The sequence below is a fragment of the Hesperophylax consimilis genome, chromosome 20, assembly GCF_061612785.1.
Source record: "Hesperophylax consimilis isolate HC1 chromosome 20, BYU_Hcon_1.0, whole genome shotgun sequence".
Taxonomy (NCBI): Eukaryota; Metazoa; Arthropoda; class Insecta; order Trichoptera; family Limnephilidae; genus Hesperophylax; species Hesperophylax consimilis.
Genome location: NC_142855.1, coordinates 12,239,199 through 12,253,062, shown reverse-complemented (window position 1 = coordinate 12,253,062; position 13,864 = coordinate 12,239,199). Strand labels below are relative to the sequence as shown.

The 13,864-nt window shown below is 36.4% G+C and overlaps 1 long non-coding RNA gene across 1 annotated transcript; it reads right to left on the bottom strand.

Moving 5' to 3' along the window:
• Nucleotides 1-9,594: 9,594 nt before the first annotated feature.
• On the bottom strand, nt 9,595-13,549 carry LOC149414098 (uncharacterized). The gene is made up of 3 exons (XR_016304027.1): nt 13,526-13,549; nt 12,360-12,436; nt 9,595-12,235 (listed from the first exon to the last, which is right to left on the bottom strand). It is a non-coding gene; the product is annotated as an uncharacterized LOC149414098 (long non-coding RNA).
• Between the last annotated feature and the right edge of the window lie 315 nt (nt 13,550-13,864).

The following is a 13,864-nucleotide window of genomic DNA, read 5'->3' as shown; positions in this document are numbered from 1 at the left end:
ACTACTTGAGAGTACATGAATCGCAAGCAGTTTTCTGAAGATAAGTCAACAATGTTGATAAGAAACACGCATTAGACAAACAATTGATTCAAATCTCCACAGTTTTTATCGAGAGAATGACGACTACATAGCATTACAATGTGCAAATTGGAGTTGGACCGTCTGTGGGAGGGAAATAGACAACAACCAATAGATCATCAGTCATGACGAGTAGATAACGCTGTAACCTTAGTCCACACAACACGAATATTCAGTTAGATTTATTTATATTTGTAAAATGAATATGATTCCTTTCTGCACACACCACGGTGGCCGCTCTAAATACAGCAAAACTAAACGCAAGTATGATAATATTTAAAACACGGTACCAGGCAGAGTGGTACCTCACAAAGATCACAAACATAACTTGTTCTCTTTTGAACCCTGTTGCGATCGGTACACCAAATGCACCGTAAGCGCCGCTTCTTCATTACCGATGCAGGTTGTTGGTCGTATGTCTCAGTCTGTGAGTCAGTAGTTCTGAAACTGATCTTTGGGAAGTGGTTAATGGGGATGAGGCGGGCAGGGTTGGAAAACATATCAGTCACTATTGGCCGAGTCAGCATCGGACGCTGGGCCAACAGGAGGTGCTTGTCCGCCAACTCCGTTACCAGCGACGTCCTTAACATCAAGGTCGTTCCTTCCGTTGAAGATGAATGGCGATACATCACGAGAGAGTTGTGAATACTCATGTTGAGCAGACGCTTGAACAGCTTGTGGTACCATTTTAGGCACCTCTTGCGTTCAGTTAAGTAGGGTTCCAGCATCTGACCTTTTCTGTCAACACCTCCCATGAATTTGTTGTAGTCTCTGACAACCTTGGGTTTGTACATATTCGGCATACCCCCAGAAGGTCCAATTTCCATTTCCGCGCCGTGATAAGACGATATTGTCGTCACCTTTTTCTTGTCTTGCCACGATAGTATGGCGACATCACCAGCGTGACGACCGAAATAATGTCCTTCCGCCATGTTGATACGACTGAATTCTGGTGGAACGTTGGCCCTATTAGTGAGCAATGTCCCGACGCAGTCAGTCTTATTTCGCTTAAGGTACCTAGCGAGTAGAGGAGAGTTAAACCAAGTGTCCATCCAAAGCGTATAACCCTTGTTCAACAGTGGCTTTATAAGCCTCAGAACTGTGGATGTGGATTTCTCGGGTAACCAATCACTTGTTTTTCCCGTATCCACAAAGAACGACCACAAATAGCTAGTCACCGAATCACAAAGTTCGAAAGTTTTTATTCCTAATTTAGCAGCCTTTGTTTTAATATTATTCAAACCCAATTGACCTTCCCGTAATGTTAGGGACTTGTCAATGGAAACATTTTGACTTGGAACATAAAGTTCCTGAAATTTAGCATTTAAATGATTTATTATTGGCAATAATTCCGAAAGTTTCCTGTCTTCAGGACTAGTGTACGCCCTGTCATTGTCGTTGAAATGCAAACATCTCGACAACTCACAGTAACGCTTATAAGTCAGTAATTTTCTGAACACACTAGTTTTCATCACCCAATGAGTTGAAAAACATGAATTTATTGTTGGCATGCGAATAATGCCTAGCATCATGAAAAATGCAAACAAAATTAAAATCTCATCCTTATCAGTGTTTCTCCATGTAAGGCTTAGGCCATCACGACGCTGAGCATATCTATTTGTCTCTGCTACAATTACATCCAGAATATCATCCGTCCATATGGCTCGAAATGCGTCGTACACAGTTTCATATACAGCGGTGGGCCCTGAACTCTCGGGCGCAAACGTTTCCCTTTGACCGGCAAACGTACTGATGCCAGCCCAAGAGAACTCCGATGCGTTCTCATCATCAGTCAACAAATGAGCAGCGGTACCCGGAAGGGGGTCATCCGCTACGTCACTATCTGTCCCATCTGTTGACGGATGATCGGAACGCTCCGGCAAAGGTGCACCTCGCGCTTGGCCATTACGCCCACCGCAAGCCGTACGGGTGATTAAATCAGGAGGTACCTGGTCATTCGTTCCATAAACCTCATTTGGTAAATTCCCGGATTCCCAGGTACCGCTCACCCCAACAGGACGTACCTTCCGGCGGCGTTGCTGGCCGGCATCGCGGACGATATTGCCAGCTTTGGGTGACACCTCGAGCGGCGCGCGGAACGGGAACTCTGAAAATAATGGTAGAAGAAAAATGTTACTTTTGTCTTTTTTTGTAAATATCTCTGATGGGCAATATACTTTTACCCCTGAATGTTGTATATATGTAATATACGTGTATATAAAGGAACAAAAACCCACTTGCACATACAGAACCAACGATGGCAAGTCAGGCGATCAGCATCTTGAAGATTTCCTGTGTAAATTTGACCTCCAAGCAGGTAGTTGATATCCAAATTGAATCCTATAATTTCTATAGCCGCTATATCCGATTTTTTTGACAAAATGAGCTGAGTATGACATCTTGTTCACATTTTTGCGAGCAACAAGAGGAGCCTAAAATTGAGTTTCAAAACCTTCCTTATCACGACCAAAAACCATGTTAAAACTGCGAGTGAGAAACCAAATCCGCTATATCATACAGAAAGTTACTATCAAAACACGCTATATCGGATTCAACCAATCACAAGCAGTTATTTTGCCAAAATACAATATGGCCGCCGCTCTGACGCCACGCTCGTGTGTCAAAATGATCTACGCGTGTGTTTCTAAACCCGCCATGTCGGCTCAGTTGACTTTCAAAAGCCTCAAGCATCACGAAGTGAGTATCAAAATCCGCTTTATCCATTTTATTTATCGAAATTACTTGACTACTACTTACTATTGCTAGACATATATAGAAAAATAAATGCTTTTCTAAATATTATTACTCCAATTCATTATATGAAAAATTGTAATGCAATTACTTACGTACGCTAAAGATGTGACAGTTTTTTGCGGTTTTCTCCAAATCAATGAAAGTTGATATAGCGGGTATAGAAATTACACGACTCAATTGCAGACCAGATCTTGATGCCATATGCGAGGGCCTGTCCAGGCCATGTGGTACAGTCCTTAAAGTTTATGTCTTAATTTTATTTTAATTCTACCAACTAAACGCAAGCTTATCGACAATAGCACCATTCGATGCAGCTCGCTGAGTTGTGCAATATTTTGATTATTTAAAAACAAATATATATATAAATAAAGGTACCTTCTGCCACGTCGACTTCCTCGTCTACGTCGACTTCCTCGTCCACGTCGACTTCCTCGTCCACGTCAGCTTCTTCCTCGCTGCTGCCGTAATCGTTACTGTCAGCCAGCAGAAACTCCAATAATTCGGTAGGTGGAGGAGCATCGCTACAGCATTCCCTAATGTAATTATAACAATAATGATTTTAGGGCCGTCTGTTTCAACGCTAGCTATAGTAAAAGTAAGAATAAAAGTAAATGCTAAAGATAAATTTCACCAAAATGCATTTTTCAATCAATTTAACTCCTGGTTTTACGTCACTTTTAACTTTTGTTTTAACTTCCCAAAATCCGAGAGTTACTCGCGAGTTATTTGACAGTTCTATACGTATATAAGGTTCTTCTGTTGAGTGTTGTTACGAAACGATTATTAATCATGATTAATATTATCGAAGATGACAGTAGTGAAGATGAATTCGTCATGCAATATGTTTTACAGCGAAAGCCAAGAACATTTCGACCCCGTGTTAATAATATGGTCATTTGGGATGATTCCGAATTTTTGGCACGGTATCGCATGTCGAAAGAGCTTGCAAAAGCTTGTGACGGATCAAATTGAGGGAGATATTACGTCAAATTGAGGGAGATATTACGACTACTGGAACCAAGTACTGATGACATTGAGATTTCTGTCCACTGGAAGTTTCCATATGAGCAATGGTGACTTATGCGGACTCCATAACTCAACCATCTCCAGAGTCGTGTGGCGGGTAATTAAAGCAATTGCTCGACTGAGGCCACAGTATATAAATATGCCAGTAAATGAGGCAGAGATGTCCGAGGTTGCATGTGCATTCTACACCATTTCCCAGTGTGATAGGAGCCATCGATGGAACTCACATTCCTATCCAGTCTCCAGGAGGGGATGATGCCGAGGTGTTCCGCAACGTGCAGGCTGTTGTGGACGCCAAACTAAAGTTTATGGACATAGTCGCACGCTGGCCGGGCTGTGCCCACGATAACACTATGTGAACGTCACCTGTTGACGCCACTTCGCCTCCCAGCGACCCCTGCAAAACTTCTTTACAATGAGAGCCATATAAGGACTCGAAACACAGTAGAGAGAGCGTTCGGGGTTTGCTTTTCCAGCTTTATCGCTGAAACTGAGGATCAAAAAAGACAGAGTGCAGGACACAATTGTCACAGCTGCTGTATTACACAACTTGTGCATACTTCATAAGGAGATGGAGCCCCCAGAAGAGCACCCTGACGAAGAAACGTTGGGCGGGCCTTCACTTGGTGGCGGTGGGAGAGGAGATAAGAGAAATAAATTAATTAATTGTTATTTTTCTAACCTTTGAGCAATTTATTATTAGTTGTGACTTTGCAAGAATTGTACATTTTGTTATTTATTCCCATAATACAATGTACACCTAGCACAGAATTATTAAATGCCAAAGAACTGTGGAGAATCACTTATCAACCTTTTAAGTTAATTTTTAGATGTGTAATCCCTAATCGCAGAGACCTGAACGGCGTAAAGATAACCATAGATCATTCCGATTCTAATAGCCGTTCTGACTAGTCCTGTCATACGTTTGTCATTCTCCACATTAAAGCCTTTCGAGTTTAATGTAAAATTGTAATCTTTTAAATCGGTTAAAATAAAATTATCCTTCTGAAATATAATCGTATTTATTGGAGTCAAAATATACATGGATGGTGTTGGATTGTTTGTAGCACAGGTAAGTGTTAAATACCCGACGTCCCCAACCTCCATAAATGGTGACCCCGATCCATAAATGGTAACAACCCGACGATTTCACGCGGTAGAATAGAAATTTAATATATTCTTGAATATTTCTCTCTTCGATAAATGACAATCAGACGATCAGAACGACTATTGGACCGGAATCCTGAGGAATTACACGGTGAGTTCATTCTTACAATTATTTTCAAAATTTTTAATTTACACTTTGTTCCTGAATACTAAATGCTCCTCAGTAAATATAAAATTATGAAGTATATACCTACTTCCTGTGATTGTTACGACAATTTCAGATATACGAGAATGCAAAACCCCATACTGTGATTTTAAAGACATCCTGATTTTCATGATTTATTTTTTCCAACTAATGATAAAAATGTCTCTTATTCTTTTAAGAATTAAGCTTGCGTAAAAAATCTTTTTCAGTGAGAATTCCAAATCATCTCTACACGTGTGCATGCAGAGCAGCAATATAGAGTTCCAGCAACACGTTCCAACCACAGTGACGTACATCATTGCAGAAAATAGCAACCAAATCTCTTCATGCTAGCTGTACTTCATCCCCACGAGATTCTGCAAGCCACAGCAAGCAGCATAGAACGCCGTTGGAGACAAAAGAACCGATACAATCGTAAAGTTTTAAAATTTTCACTAATTTTAATTTTTAATTTTGAGTACCTACATGACTTTGCAAAATGTGTTATTACAACAATATGTTACAACTAAATCCTGGCAAATTTTAAATGGGAACAATTTTAATCAGCAATTCTATAATTGGATAAACTACCCACATTTATAAAAATAAATTAAGCAAATTTTTAATCTTGAAAAATGTATACAAATATCAATCTGTAAATTAAAGGTTCGAATCTCGGATAATATTACCAAAATATTCCAACAATTTATGACTCTATATTAGTTTCGAAAAAATTACATAGATGATTCCTTAAAAAAAGTAAATTCCATTTTTTTTTTTTTTTTTTTTTTTAATATCCATCTGCATATTTGCCAAATTTCCACACATTTGCTAATCTCGAACTAAATGCGAAATGACCACACCTGTCAGCCAAGACATTAACCGCGATAAATTCTACTCCGAACAAACCTCCGGAACGAGTTCAACGTGTAATCAACAAACTAACAACATGGAATCTACCAACACAAATCAAGACCTCCACCATGTCTCAGTAAGGCTTCCACCTTACTGGAAGGACAACATTTCATTATGGTTTGTGCAGACAGAGGCACAATTTGCAAATTCGCGAATAAAAGACGATTTTACAAAATACAATATCATCGTCGCAGCCCTAGATTCGCAAGTTCTACAAAGCGTGAGTGACATTGTCACGAAGCCACCAACAGCTGAAAAATATGCAACTCTCAAAACAGCACTTATTGATCGTCTCCAAGATTCAGCGGAGAAGCGTCTGACACGTCTTCTCACAGGGATTCAGCTAGAAGATAGGAAACCCACAGAACTCCTACGTCATATGCTTGAATTGGCCGGACCCGCTTTAGCGGAAAGTGAAATAGTGCGAACATTATGGATGCAGCGCCTACCACAACACGCGCAAGCAATACTCTCAGCACTCTCGGAAAATAATATCTACCAACTGGCGTCAGCAGCAGATAAAATAATTGACATATACCAAACAACTGAATGCAGTGCGGTGGATCACAAGAATAGGCAGAGTTCATCAAGAGCGGAACCAACCGAAACATCCATATTGCTTCAACTCCAGAAACAAGTTTCAGCTCTCACACACGAAGTATCCAAGTTAAAACTTACCCAGACGAATCGCTCTACAGATTTCCGAGGAAGAAGAACTCAAAGTCCTCGTAGGAACTTCTCATATCATAATGCACCACAACATAACTACACAAGAAAAAGCAGGTCCAAGTCTCGTGATAGACCAGCTGAGAAGAACAATGATTTTTGCTATTACCACACGCGATTTGGGGAAAAGGCTCACAAATGCTATCAACCTTGCTCTTTTACTAAAAAAAACTTCGGGAAATGACAGCGGAACCTTGCAGTAGAGACATGTGAGATTCCGAACAACAAAACTTGTCGTCTCTTCGTGTATGACTTGCAAACACGACAGAAATTCCTTGTGGATACTGGTGCAGATGTGTCTGTCATACCGAGAAATCCATCTTATAACAAGAACAGTTTAACTTCTGACAATTATCCCACTACGCTGTATGGAGCGAATGGTAATCCCATTAAAACCTATGGTACAAGGACCGTCGAGCTCAATTTTGGCCTACGACGGGCATTAAAATGGCGATTCATTGTTGCCGATGTTTCAAGACCGATACTAGGCGCAGATTTTCTACACAATTACAACTTAACAGTTAACCTCAAAAAAGCAATTATCGCAGACCAGTCTACAGGTTTACTAATCAAGGGAACAACTTACAAAGGACCAACTTCTGGAGTCTCTACCATTTCTACATCGCAAAAATATCGGGACATCCTGAACAAATATCCTAACTTAACAAGACCTAATATGAAAATTCCTGATAAACAAAAACATTCAGTAACCCATTGTATAGAGACAAAGGGACCTCCTGTCACTGAGCGTGCTCGTAGGCTGGCACCAGCTCTACTCGAAGCAGCCAAAAAGGAATTCAAGTTCTTAATGGAGCAGGGGATTTGCAGGCCATCAAAAAGTAATTGGGCCAGCCCCTTGCACATGGTCAAGAAGCCAAATGGTGAATGGCGTCCGTGCGGGGACTACCGCAGATTAAACGCAAAAACAATCGTAGACAAATATCCTATATCTCGACTGCAGGATTTTGCACACAAATTATCAGACGCTACTATATTCAGCACCATAGACATGACGCGTGCCTACCACCAAATACCAGTGGAACCAGCGGACATACCAAAGACAGCGATCATTACCCCATTTGGGTTATTTGAATTTACACGTATGCAATTTGGACTAACAAATGCAGCACAAAGCTTCCAGCGATTTATGCATGCTGTAACCAAAGACTTAGATTTTTGTTTCGTTTATTTGGACGACATACTAATCGCTTCCAAAAACGAAGAAGAACACAAAAAACATCTAGACTTACTGCTAAATCGTCTTGCCGAATATGATCTGGTAATTAATATAAACAAGTGCCAATTTGGTGTGCATACAGTTAACTTCTTGGGACACACAATCACCCAAAAAGGAATGTCGCCAATTAAAGAAAAAGTAACAGCAGTCACTGAGTTTCCAACACCAAAAACAGCAAAAGACTTACGAAGATTTTTGGGAATGCTAAATTACTATCGCCGATTCCTTCCAAATTCTATCAACACACAGACTAAGCTATTCAACAGCATCAGCGGTTACAAAAAGAACGACAAAAGGATACTTACATGGAATCAAGAACTGACAGAAGCGTTTGAGGAAAGTAAACAGCAATTAGCAAATGCAGCTTTATTCGCGCATCCAATCCCATCAGCAAGAATTTCTATAATGGTCGACGCTAGCGACATAGCCATGGGAGCCTCACTACAACAGTTCAACGACAACTCTTGGGAACCTCTAGGATTTTTCTCGAAAAAATTTACACCTGCTCAGAAGAAGTACAGCACTTTTGATCGAGAACTTACCGCCATTTACGAAACTGTAAAATATTTCCGGAACCACATTGAAGGTAGAAATTTCACAATATATACGGACCATAAACCAATTACCTTCGCCTTTAATAAGAAGCGAGCCTCTAGCTCACCACGGCAAGAAAGGCAGCTTGATTATATAGCACAGTTTTCAACAGACATTAGACATGTTTCCGAAGAACATAACGTCATTACCGTTAAAAGACAACCAAAACGCGTCTCGATAGACCAACTAAAACCCGCCTTTGTACCAGTAGAGGATAATGTACCTATTTCAACATCTGTCCAGGAACCACTCCCAGAAAACATTACAAGAACAAGATCTGGTCGCAAAGTTCATTTTCCTGATAGATACCAATCAGTACGCAAATGAATGGAACTATGGCAAAATAAATTCATTTCCTTATTAACATTCATACAAACTCATATCAAGTATAAGTTGATCCATACAAAACAAAATTTTATAGTAATCTATATAAAATACATAACCAAACTCATGGGAATTTCAAAGTATACATATATTTTAAATTTACCGAGCAAAAATACTAAAAGTCTACAAAAACTTGATGAAATTTTGAGCTTTAGTATTCAAACTATCATAATTCTTGTAAAAAATGAAAATTTTTCATTCTTAAAATCATGTAAATAACATGTAACTAGTTTTAAGTAAACTTTAAAATCGTATATTACACGATACAACATAACATACAAGATATTATCTTACAACCAGCTAAGTAGCGAACACTTTAATATGTTTTACAATAAATGTACCAAGCATAATATATCACGCATTAATATAAAATATGTCTTACCATTACATATAACATGTACTTAGGATAACTTATATATATAAAACGGATTTAATAATTAACATTTATCATGTAAACCATATATGTACCAGATATTAATGTATACCTATATAATAAACATAACCAAGTTCAAAACCATTCCGCTATACGCGTTGAAGTTTCATATATTAAAAAAAAAAAATTTTAAGCATTTTTATGTAAATCTTGTTATGCAAAAATTTTACATGTAGGTACTTTTAACAACTTTTAACAAACCTATGTACTTAGTTTTACAGTACATTATGTATTCTAAAGGAATTGAACATGTTGTTGAAATTTTCTCACTTATATGATACAATAATATTTTATACCATTTCTTTTAATGAAATGTAATTGTTTATAACCTTGTAATATTTTAACCGCATCCTCTCAAGTGTGATACAGGTAACCTGCATCACGCCTGATAGAATGTGTTGTTAAAAAAACTGTTTTATCTAAATATTACTCCTTAAGTGTTTACAATGGTATTAGTAAATTTACCACAAGTTCAGGTATTCAAACCTAGTATATAAATAGACTACACTTGTAAACAGTTGACGAGCTATTATTATATGTTCATAAGAAGCAAATATTTTTTAATATATACTAGTACTCACTAAATTGAATTTTCAGGTTCATGCATTTATAACTTGTACTTTATATTATAAATAGTTTTAATAATGTACTTTATCATATTTCAGTAATAGAAAATTTACTTTATATGAATAATAGTTGTACAGCTTCTAGTATAAACACACAAGATGTTTCTAGGCTACCTTTACATGACATTCATACCATCATTCAGCCAATAGCTTGAAATAATTTTGCCCATTTTTAGCCAAGCTCCAAACCAAATGTTGTTGAAGCCTCACTAGTTATAGATTTACTTTTTAAGCTCATGGAATATTTTTATACAACTAGTGACATAGGTGATATACAATAATGCACATAATCTTAAAATCATAATTTTTATTGCATTCAAAATTGTTCATGATGTGCATACAGTAATTTAATAAAGTCACATACATATGTTTTTAAACAGTATTGTAGTCCTAGGTATAAAGAACAAATTTTAAATATTAAGATTTCTTTTTATGTCGTTATAACTTTATAACTGGAGGGGAGGCGTGTGGAGAATCACTTATCAACCTTTTAAGTTAATTTTTAGATGTGTAATCCCTAATCGCAGAGACCTGAACGGCGTAAAGATAACCATAGATCATTCCGATTCTAATAGCCGTTCTGACTAGTCCTGTCATACGTTTGTCATTCTCCACATTAAAGCCTTTCGAGTTTAATGTAAAATTGTAATCTTTTAAATCGGTTAAAATAAAATTATCCTTCTGAAATATAATTGTATTTATTGGAGTCAAAATATACATGGATGGTGTTGGATTGTTTGTAGCACAGGTAAGTGTTAAATACCCGACGTCCCCAACCTCCATAGAACTATGAGCTAATGACATGGTCAGGTAATTAACATACCCCCGCTTGAGATAGAATTCGAGCTGGTGTGTTAATAATTGTGTATATTGTATATGGCATAATACCCCAAAAACAAATCACTATAAATCTTATAAAGTATATTAAACCCTGTATATTAAAATGTTTCAATAAATATTTTATAATTGAAAAGAAACAATGTATGTAATAAAAATAAATCTTTTTTCATAAAGTTTGGTAATACAGAATAATAGCAATAATACAAAGGCAAAGAATACATATACAGATAACATACAATACATGATACAATACACAATCCGCCTATGTTGCAAGAGGTTAACTTTTATGTCCCTAACAATTATACTCGAGGGAGATCCCATGCACTCTTATATGCTCCGAAAGCGAGGACTTCTGCCTATCAGAACGCGCCAATACACAGAGCGACTCAACTGCTTAACGATTCTGCATTAGCCATCGACATTTTCAATGTCACCTACAGACAATTTAGTAACTATCTTATAACACATGTCACAAAATAGTAAAACTGCCTGTGTAAACCTTTAATTAGTAATCTTCTCCATGATATATTGGTGTATTACCGTTTTATGGAGAACATGAAAAAATAAATAAATAAATAACACAGGCAATAAAATCATAGGCATTCACACACTCAGAGGCACTCAACATAATCAAAAACACACTCAGGCGTATATAATCTTACATGGCTGTATTGTGAAACGATGTCAGTACAAACAATGTTGATCTATTAACCATTTTTTAACATTTTTTTAAAATCAGTAGTGCACATTGTTTTGCTTTTTATACTAAATGGCATCTTATTGAATATAGTAGGTACAAGGTAATTGAAAGTATAAAACTTATTATTATATTAAACCCTTTATATTATGTTTCAATATACATATTATAATTGAAAAGAAACAATGTAATAAATATATAACTTTTTTCACAAAGTTTGGTTGGAATTATTAATTAAAGGAAACTAGCCCCTCCAATACTCTCAAGAAATTATTCCTAAAAATATAAATCGATCTTCATCATGTAAGTAAAAATTAAATTCTGAAATAAAAAATTCGAACACAATAACAAACAAGAAGTCAGAAGAAAGAAAAAGATAAAAAATGATCAAGTCATGATCATTTTTTATCTTTTTCTTTCTTCAACAGTAACTCCGTCAACTCCTGTTGAGCTTTAGCAGCTAAGCACTCAGCAATGGCTTTCCGCAGGTGCCACTGGTGAAGCTCAGCTTCTCGTACTTCCTTTCTCTTCAGGATGTCCTGACTCTCATTGAAGTACTCCAACTTTCTCTTAGTCATAGCGTTGAGGTTGTTTCTCAACATGGCCGGAGTGACTGCCGACTTCTTCTTTGAACCTGCAAATTCCAAATTGCTTTGTCTCGGCGGTTCAACGATTCCACTATATAAAACAATATTAATAGTAGATATACTGTAACATATTAGAGAGTAAGCTCCACAAATAATCATTATAGTTCAGACCTGTTATTAGTGGAGTGGCCATCTTTCTTTTGATAACGGGCTTTTCAGCGCTCATTACGTCTTCCTCTGACTTGCACCTGTAATAATAAAATGAAATAATATTATCATAGCGTATGTTAAAGTCATGTAATTTAAGGAAAAAACATAGTTGTACATTCTTACTTTTAATAAACCCCTCCATTTTAGTGCAAAGTTATAACGACGCACAACAAACTTCTGTATTTTGACAGTCACTTAACCAGAGATCATATTTAATCTTCGGTGTGGCCGTGCCAAAAAATAATGCCATGCGTTTTTCCACGTAATTTCGAGGAATATTCTGCTTTTTAGACTGGCCACACCTAGTAACTGTTACTTTTGCATAAAGGCACTTGAAACAGCGCGCGGTCCGATTTAACATCCTTGTTACTTTAACCTGTTGTATGCCAGGAAATTCCAAGCTTTTTTGAAAAAAAACCGCTCGCAAATTACTCTCTTGCCTTTTGGTCAAACATCCGTTTAAAAACAAAGAAATTGTTTATTTTGCGATTGTTTTCTGTTTATCAGATAATGTATCTTATTATTCATATATATTACATGATAATATTGTTACAAGTTTTCCCAGAATAGCTAACTTTAACAAAAAAAATGTGTAAAAATTTTCCCATTCGGCAAACAAATGTAAAAAAAATATATTCATAAGAAAATTAACTGATTTTTTTATTTCTACACAAACCTGAATAGACACCCCTCGTGAAAAAAAATAATCCAAAGGTTTTTTCGAAGAAGTAATGCCATTGACACTTCTTTGAAAATGTAAAATATTTTCATTTATTCAAAAAAAAAATCAAACGTCAAGTGTCCACTTAAAATTTTTTTGTGTCGTATTTTATAAGTATATGATAACAATTCTTCCAGATTTCGGTAGTTTATACAACTGTTGTTACTAATAATATTATTTTGTACAAGAAACCTGTAAATAAATAATGCTAATAATAAAATTATTCATTAGGACGTAAAAATTTTGACATTTCTTACGAAGTAAATTTTCATCACTTTTCTTGGGTGAAATATTATAAAAATTACATCAAAATAATGTAGATAAAACTATCTTTCTGATGATACCTCAAATCTATTATTTCCACAATCAAGTTATATCAAAAATAATGAAAGAAGTAAGAGGTTACCTTATGAGAATTGGCGATGTTTTTGCACTGCACGGCTGACAAATGGCCGCCGACTGCGTGTACAGATGTGTTCGAAAGAACAGGGTGACAAAAAAATCATGACTCGAGGAATAAAAATAAAAATTTTCTAATATTTTTTTATTAATATTTATTTATTTATTTAAATACGTTTTTTTTAAATTCAAATACTGTGTGGTTCAAAAATAAATAAGAAAAAAATTTCATCATATTTATTTCAGTTTTAGAACAGGTACATGAAACACGTTTTTTTAATCTTTGGTCGAGAGACTGCGAAAAAAATCATTTTTCACGTACATAAATTTATTATTATAATATTCA